The following is an 8244-nucleotide window of genomic DNA, read 5'->3' as shown; positions in this document are numbered from 1 at the left end:
TGTGCGAAAAGTGCATATGAAAAATCAACTGTCTGAATAATTGATACATGATGCTGACATTGCATATTTCAAGTAGGATAAATGTCTGTGCCTACGACGTCTTACTTCACCTTGAACACAATTGCCTAAAGTTTAAACCACCGTAGCATTGTGCGCAATTAATGGAATCAGCAGATGTTTCAATGTTGCTTAAAAATAGTAAGTTACCCTAAAAGGAAAAGGATGATGAAAATGAGGACCACTTCTGAAGAAAGTGACATTATTCTAATACAAGACCTGTGTAGAAACTGCATGAACAAATCACCAAAAACTGTTCATAAATCTTTAATCGGGGTTTATCCTTTTTTTTGGTACTTAATGTAAGTCAGTGTCTTGCTCATTTTTCAGTGGTCTTAAAGATCACTGTTACAGTTTTTGATGTCCCTTCACCCAGGTGATAAGTCGGTTCTTCATCGTAGGTCTCCAAATTTAACAAAAAGAGACGAGAGTTTCAATTTTCATAGAAGCATAGAAAATAGGTGCAGGAGAAGGCCATTCGATCCTTTGAGCCAGCACCGCCATTAATTGTGATCATGGCTGATCGTCCCCAATCAATAACCTGTGCCTGCCTTCTCCCCATATCCCTGGATTCCACTAGCCCCTAGAGCTCTATCTCACTCTCTTTAATCCATTCAGTGATTTGGCCTCCACTGCCCTCTGTGGCAGAGAATTCTACAAATTCACAACTCTCTGGGTGAAAAAGTTTTTTCTCACCTCAGAATAAAGGGGAGGCCATTTAAAACTAAGACTGTGGCCCTTGGTTCTGGACTCGCCTAACATTGGGAACATTTTTCCTGCATCTAGCTTGTCCAGTCCTTTTATAATTTTATATATTTCTATAAGATCCCCTCTCATCCTTCTGAACTCCAGTGAATACAAGCCCAGTCTTTTCAATCTTTCCTCGTATATCAGTCCCGCCATCCCAGGGATCAATCTCGTGAACCTACGCTGCACTGCCTCAATTACAAGGATGTCCTTCCTCAAATTAGGAGACCAAAACTGTGCAAAATACTCCAGATGTGTACAGATGTGATACTCCTTTCATTGCTGATCTTAGTTTTATTATAATCCCTTATGAACAGTTCCACTTAAACAATTCATGTAAAATCTACATTATAAGATGTGTTACTATTTTCACTTGCTGTGTTTGTTCAAGAAGTTGATTGTAGAAAGAACCAGAACCATGAGGTGAAATTTCTTCAAGGGACTTTGTGATATTTGCTCTCTGATATTTCACTGGTTAATATCAATATTACACTTCTGAACTAAGCAACTAATTTTATTAGATTTGCAATTTGAATGGCTGCTTCCATCTGGCTCTTTCATTTCATGAGTTAGGGACAAGGCCACAGTCCCATTACTCCCATGTGAACATTAACTTGATATCTCCAATGTGGTCAAAGCTGCAGGGATATTGTTTTTTGCTCCCTTATAATAAAATCTGAGAATCATGAAACAAATTGGCTTTACAATTAACTGTACACCAAGTGTATAATTTTCATGAATACTGGAATCACCTCAGTCACCATAGCCTTAACTTGGCATTGGAATGGTTGAACATCCAAATTTTATCAGTGGTGGAGTGAATGCTTTGTGGGAATTGTACAAAACATGACATAATATTTCCCCTCATTTAATTTCTGCTTTCCATCTGAAAATGTACTTGCAACCTCTAGCCATCGTGCTGTCAGATGGTTAATTGAACTCCTGTTTTTTGTTGTGCCACAATATAGTGGTTAGTATTTATTAAAATTGCCGATGTATAAATCTAACTGCACTCTTAATACTAAAGACCATGATACAATTATTCATTGAAAAATAAAACTTCAAAAAACACTTTTTCTAATTTAAGGTCACATTGTTTGGTTTTACTCTTTTTGCCTTTTGAACTTGACTGATTCCTTGCAGTTGCAAACCTTTTGAAAGTGATTCCTATCAATGCACTTACCCTTTTCTGCCAGTTTAAGTTTCAAAAGGTAATGATAAGCCAAAGAAGAAAAAGAAAAGAAAATACAATGAATCCTAGAAACCTGATTACGTGTAGAATTGATCTGAATGGATTTGGCTTGAGATCATTTGTGTGCTATTGTTGTGACCAACAAACTATTCATGTATGAGCATAACAAATAGGGTTTGGCCCTCTGAATCTGCTCACCTTTCAATAAGTTACTGATTAATCTGATCTTTTCCCACATCCCCATATCCCTTGACTCCCCAGTAATGATGAGGGTTTTGTCGTATCACCCTTTCACCAGAGTTCGTGCTGTTATTGCTATAAATCGAGAAACCATGGCTTTTGCCCCCCCCCCCCCCCCCCCCCCCGGACTAAGTGAAATCAGGCATTCTTCTTTCCAGTGGCTCAGCTGATAAAGCTGCTGCCTTAGCAGCAGAGACCAAGGTTTGACCCTAGCTCAGGTGCTGTCTGTGGAGTTTGCACGATCTCCCTGTTATTGCATGAGTTTCCTCCAGGTGCTCTGGTTCCCCCCCACATCTTAAAGACGTATGGGTTTGTGGGTTAATTGGCCTCTGTACATTGCCCCTGGTGTGTAGGGAGTAGATGCAAAAGAGGAATAACAGAATCAGTGTCATAGATTCAGTGTAATCAGAATAACAGAATGGGTGATTAGTGGTTGTCATCGACTAACTAAAGCCTTAACTAGATTCATGATAAATAAGAACGTGCTAGACTTATTCATTCATCCAGTAGTCAGTGACTTGACCAAAATATTTTGCATTGTGAAAAAGCATTTGGTTTTGTTGCTTTTGAAAACAATCTTAGAATTTTTAACCAAAAGTATCGTCTTGCATTCAGATGTATTTTCACCAATGCAATGCATGTTTATGCATATCTCCAAGAAGATTGCAATCCCTCACAATGCCATTTAATGGAATCTACTTTGTACATTCTGAACGTTTTAACGGATAGTATCCTATTTGCTTTAGCGTTGTATCACAGGTTGATTTATTGCAATCACAATGGTGCAGTTTTATACCTATCGCATTGAGAAGCTTAAAGCTGAGCACAGCTTTACACCTTATGGTTCAATTGTTTAGTTTATTGTCACGTGTACAGAGGCAAAGTGAAAAACTAGTTGCATGCTAACCCGTCAGCAGAAAGACAATACATGATTACAATCGAGCCATTCACGGAGTACAGGTGCATGATAAGGAAATAGCGTTTAGTGCCAGTAAAGTCCGATCAAAAATAGTCTGAGGGTTGCCAATGAGGTAGATAGTAGTTCAGGACTACTCTATACTATTTAGGACTTCTGATTGCTTAAAATGAAGCATTAAAACATTTCGCAAAGTAAGCAAAGAAGACATTTGAATTATGCTTCAGGAATTGGGGTTTTTTCCTAAAATAATTCCGAATAAAATATATATACAAAACAAGAACAGTGCAAAAACACATCTGACATTCTCAGCATCTATACATTCATTAGTGTCATCTTCAGTGGTGGTTGCAACTATCTTTAAACCAAGCACCCTTGCCACTCTGGTGACCCCCTCGGGTGATATCACTTCCCTTGTTTGAAGGATGTCCCCACTGGACCCTGCCCCTGAATTCTCTAGACTGGTACTCAGAAATTGGGTTAAAATCAACACGCATTGACGAGCTGAGGGCTCCCAGTAACTGAACACATGCAGGCTGTGATGCAAACCCCTGCCTTGCATTCCCAGCACTATAAAGGTCTGATGTGACAATGACATCAACAGCTATCTGCAGAGCAGGCAGGAACTTCAAAGGATCTAATCCTTTGAAGATTTGGCCCTGCCTTTAATAAAACCACACAGGCCTCTGTATCAGTGGGAATTAACTGAACAAACGGCTTTCTGTATGCAGTGATAACATCTGCAATCATTTCAGCCTCAGGGTAACATTATGAAGTAGTAGTCACTGGAGAATTTCTGAAAAGAATCAATTAGTTTAATAATGTCATCACACTGACAGCTCTGGAATCAAATTTATTCGCAGGAATTTGTGGGTAATTTACTCTTGCACTTTTGTGCTGAGGTTCCCAACAGGATTAACAGATTACCATTTATCAGGCTGCGGTTGCAAATTTCAGCACCAGAAATCCGCAGTGCACCCCACCATAATTTCCATTATCACAATCCCCCTCATTCCCAAAAGCAGGAGGCAACAGTGAAAGGTGTAGATAGCACTCAGAGCCCCGAGTCACAATCTCGGGATAAAGTGTAGGCCATTCAGAACTGAGGTCGGGAAAACTGTAGAATCACAGAAGATAGACACAAAAAGCTTCAGTAATTCAGTGGGTCAGGCACCATCTCTGGAAAAAGGAATAGGTGATGTTTCAGGTCGAGACCCTTCAGACCGAGTCAGGGGAGAAGGAAACAAGATGAAAAGGTTCAATGAAACAGAACTGCAGATGCTGGTTACACAATAGGACACAAAGTGCTGGAGTAACTCAGCAGATCAGGCAGCATCTCTGGAGAGAAGGAATGGGTGACGTTTCGGGTCGGTCTGTGTCTGAAGAAGGGTCTCGAACTGAAACCACCCATTCCTTCTTTCCAGAGATGCTGCCTGTCCTGCTAAGTTACTCCAGCATTTTGTGTCTGTCATGAACAGGTGACATTTCAGGGCCAGAGCCTTTGAGGTAACTCAGCAGGTCAGGCAGCATTTCTGGAGAACATGGATTTGTTTGAAGAATGGTCTCAACCTGAAACATTACTTGTCTACGTTCTCCAGGGATGCTGCCTGACCTGCAGAGTTACTCAGCATTTTGTGACCTTTTGAGGTAAGACGTTTCTTCGTGCAGAGGATGGTGAATCTTTGGATTCACCACTGAGGCTCTGCCGTGGAGTGAAGGCTTGACATTGAATTAATTCAAAACCGAGAATGGTAGATCCTGGATATTTTGGGATTTGTTATGCTGGAAAATGGTGCTGAGGTATCTTCAATCATGATGTAAATCAGACTCAAAGGACTAATTAACCAACTGCTTGTTTTTCCAACTATATCCCTCCCTCTGGCTTCACATTTTGTTCCTCTTCTCTTATGTGAAGACATCTTTTTGTCTTCTTTTCATCTCCAGTCTTTGTCCACCCATCTTCCGATCAATCCCCCCTCACCTACATCCATCTATCACCCTCCAAGCTTTGGCCCACTCCATGCTCTTTCCCAACTTTTCCCATCTTCTTCCAGCTTTCTTCTCCCACCTCCCCACACAATTAGTCTGATTGTAATGGGGTGGGGGGGGGGGAGAGAGAAAGCTGGAAAATAGGGACAAGGTCTGGGAAATGATAGATAGATATATGTGTGGTGGGGGTTTGAGTTTGAATGACAAGCATCCCGGCCTGAAATGTCACCTATCTATGTCCTCCAGAAATGCTGCCTGACCCGCTGAGTTACTCAAGCTCTGTTTTTCCTTTTTTGTATAGTTATGAATAGAATTCCCATTGAAATCCTACAGCTTGAATTAGTGAAGTGATTACCAGCAAGTCACCGTACAAATTGTGGTTTGAATCCGAGTTCAGTATGCTATGCTCTACGGCCCACAGTGAATCAGTTTCTCACTGTGGACTGAAGAGCGCAGCATACTGAAATCGGATTCAAATCACGATCTGTGCTGAGTCAGCCATTTCCCCAGGCACACTAGAGGAGAGCATAGGAAATCTGGTTTTCCAGCAGGTCATCTGTAAAATATAGTTACTTCTGTGAAGGGGCACCAGAATTCAGGTCCTCAGCCCATACACAAGATACTTTGCCAGGTCTTGCTCCTTCCTGATTCCCCATGAATCCCTTGAGGTGCACACAATGGAGCAAGCTCAGGCGGCAATGGTACGTACACAGGCAGCCATCAATTAACCAGGATCTTTTGTGAAGATGAACCGAGGCCGTAGAAACAGGTGTTTCTGCAATGTCTCTAATTAGAGTCGAGTTGCTGAAGCAAAGCAAAGTTGGCCTTCTGGCAGCAGGGATGGGCTGACTTAGACTCAAGGTTCCATAACTGCTTTTCCAATTTAGTTTCTGGTTCCAGCTTACTTCACTCTCCTGACTCCAAGGTCGAAGAATATATCACTCAGCAGCCAATCTCCACGCCGACCCGATATCTTAGCTCGAACCCAGAAACTGTTTACTCGGCTGCACAGAATCCGAATGAAAATATGTTCTTTTCTCCGTCCGATTATGTTTCTTGTTACTTTACCCTTGACACTATCCTTACCTTGGTCTATATTTATAGTCAATAACCTCCCATTTAATTTGAAGTTCTTTTTAAAAACTAACATGTTTTGGGGATTTATTGGTTGATTACTGTCACGTGTACTGAGATAGAGTGAAAGGCTTTGTTTGTATGCTATCCATAAGATAAGGCAAGACAGAGGAGTAGAATTAAGCCATTTGGCCCATCTAGGTTGCTCTGCTATTTGAACATGGCTGATCTATTTTTCCCTCAACCCCATTCTTCTGCCTTCTCCCCATGACCTTTGACGACCTTACTAATCAAGATTCTATCAATCTCCACTTTACACATGGGCAATGATTTTGCCCCCATCCCTGTCTGTGGCAATGATTCACCACCCTCTGGCTAAAGATATTCCTCCTCATCTCCATTTAAAGGAATGCCCTTTTATTCTGAGTCTGTACACTCTAATCCTAGACTCTCCAACTACTGGAAACAACCTCAGCACATCCACTCCATCTAGGCATTTCATTATTCGTGTCAAATCATACAATAAATGAGGACAAATCAAGCCATACACAAGTACAACAGGTAATGCAAAGGGTAATGCAAAGGGAATAACACTTTTTCAGTCAGAGAGTTGTGAATCTGTGGAATTCTCTGCCTCAGAAGGCAGTGGAGGCCAATTCTCTGAATGCATTCAAGAGAGAGCTGGATAGAGCTCTTAAGGATAGCGGAGTCAGAGGGTATGGGGAGAAGGCAGGAACGGGGTACTGATTGAGAATGATCAGCCATGATCACATTGAATGGCGGTGCTGGCTCGAAGGGCCGAATGACCTCCTCCTGCACCTATTGTCTAATGTTATTGCGTTACAGTTACTGAGAAAGTGCAGATTTTTTAAAAAGTGTAAGGCTGCAATGACATTAAAGACAGAACATTATTTAATGGGATTCAGTCTGTTTGCTCGTTACTAAGAATATTCATGGTTCAGACACTGAAACCGCTCACAATACATGCTTCATTAAATGTTACCAGAAATTACTTTCACAATCAGTAGTAAAAATAACCCTTAACATCAATACTGCTGTTTAATTTCTGCACTTGACTCTGAGCGAATGAATGACTTATCAGAGCAGGCTTGCAACAAGATTTTTATTGCCGAATGTAAACCAAGTTAATTTGAGCAAAATATCACATGCAAATCCTCTGTTTGTAAGCCCGTGGCTATGAATAAAAAGGGTCAGGTTAAATATAAACAAGTCATCATGAAGTGGAGAGGTTTGCCGGAGCAGTCAGTTCAGTGAAGGAGCTGTACCCTGGGGATGGTGGTGTAGGCAAACATCCTCTGAGGAAAATGGAGAGCAGGTTAAATGAGGGCTCAGTGTGGGAAACATGCTTGTCATGGAATGCAAGAAAATAGAAAATAACCATGTTTCTATTGTGCCTTTCGTTGGGTTACTGTTGTTTAAATTAACTAAATTATTGCATCGTATGGGAGGCGCATTCCCAATCTCGTTGTACCCCTGTACAATGACAATAAAGATATATTGTATTGTATTGTATGTATTGTATTTCACATCTCAGGACATTCTAATGAATTCCACAGCTGAAGAACATGCAGTAAAGAATTGTTGAACTACTATCTGACTGTTCAGAAGTTCCAATGGTGCATACTATGGCTCCTATTCACATACAAAGCGCTAAACGGGCTTGCCCCCCCATATCAAAAATCTTCTAACCCACCACTCTATCTCCAGGTCCCTCAGGTCGGCCGACTTGGGGCTACTGACTATCCCGCGGTCCATGCTTAAGCTCAGGGATGACCGCGCTTTTGCGGTTGCAGCTCCTAGACTGTGGAACAGCATCCCTCTCCCCATCACAACTGCCCCCTCCATCGACTCCCTTAAGTCCCGGCTCAAAACCTATTTCTACTCCCTAGCGTTTGAGGCCCTCTGAGGGGGCGCTGTGAACTGTTTATGTATGTGCTGTTATGTTTGTGTGCCATTGTATGTTCGTTCTTAGTACCTGAACTGATGTACAGCACTTTGGTCAATGTGG

This window comes from Rhinoraja longicauda, chromosome 30 (assembly GCF_053455715.1).
Source record: "Rhinoraja longicauda isolate Sanriku21f chromosome 30, sRhiLon1.1, whole genome shotgun sequence".
Taxonomy (NCBI): domain Eukaryota; kingdom Metazoa; phylum Chordata; class Chondrichthyes; order Rajiformes; family Arhynchobatidae; genus Rhinoraja; species Rhinoraja longicauda.
This window is presented reverse-complemented; position numbering follows the sequence as displayed.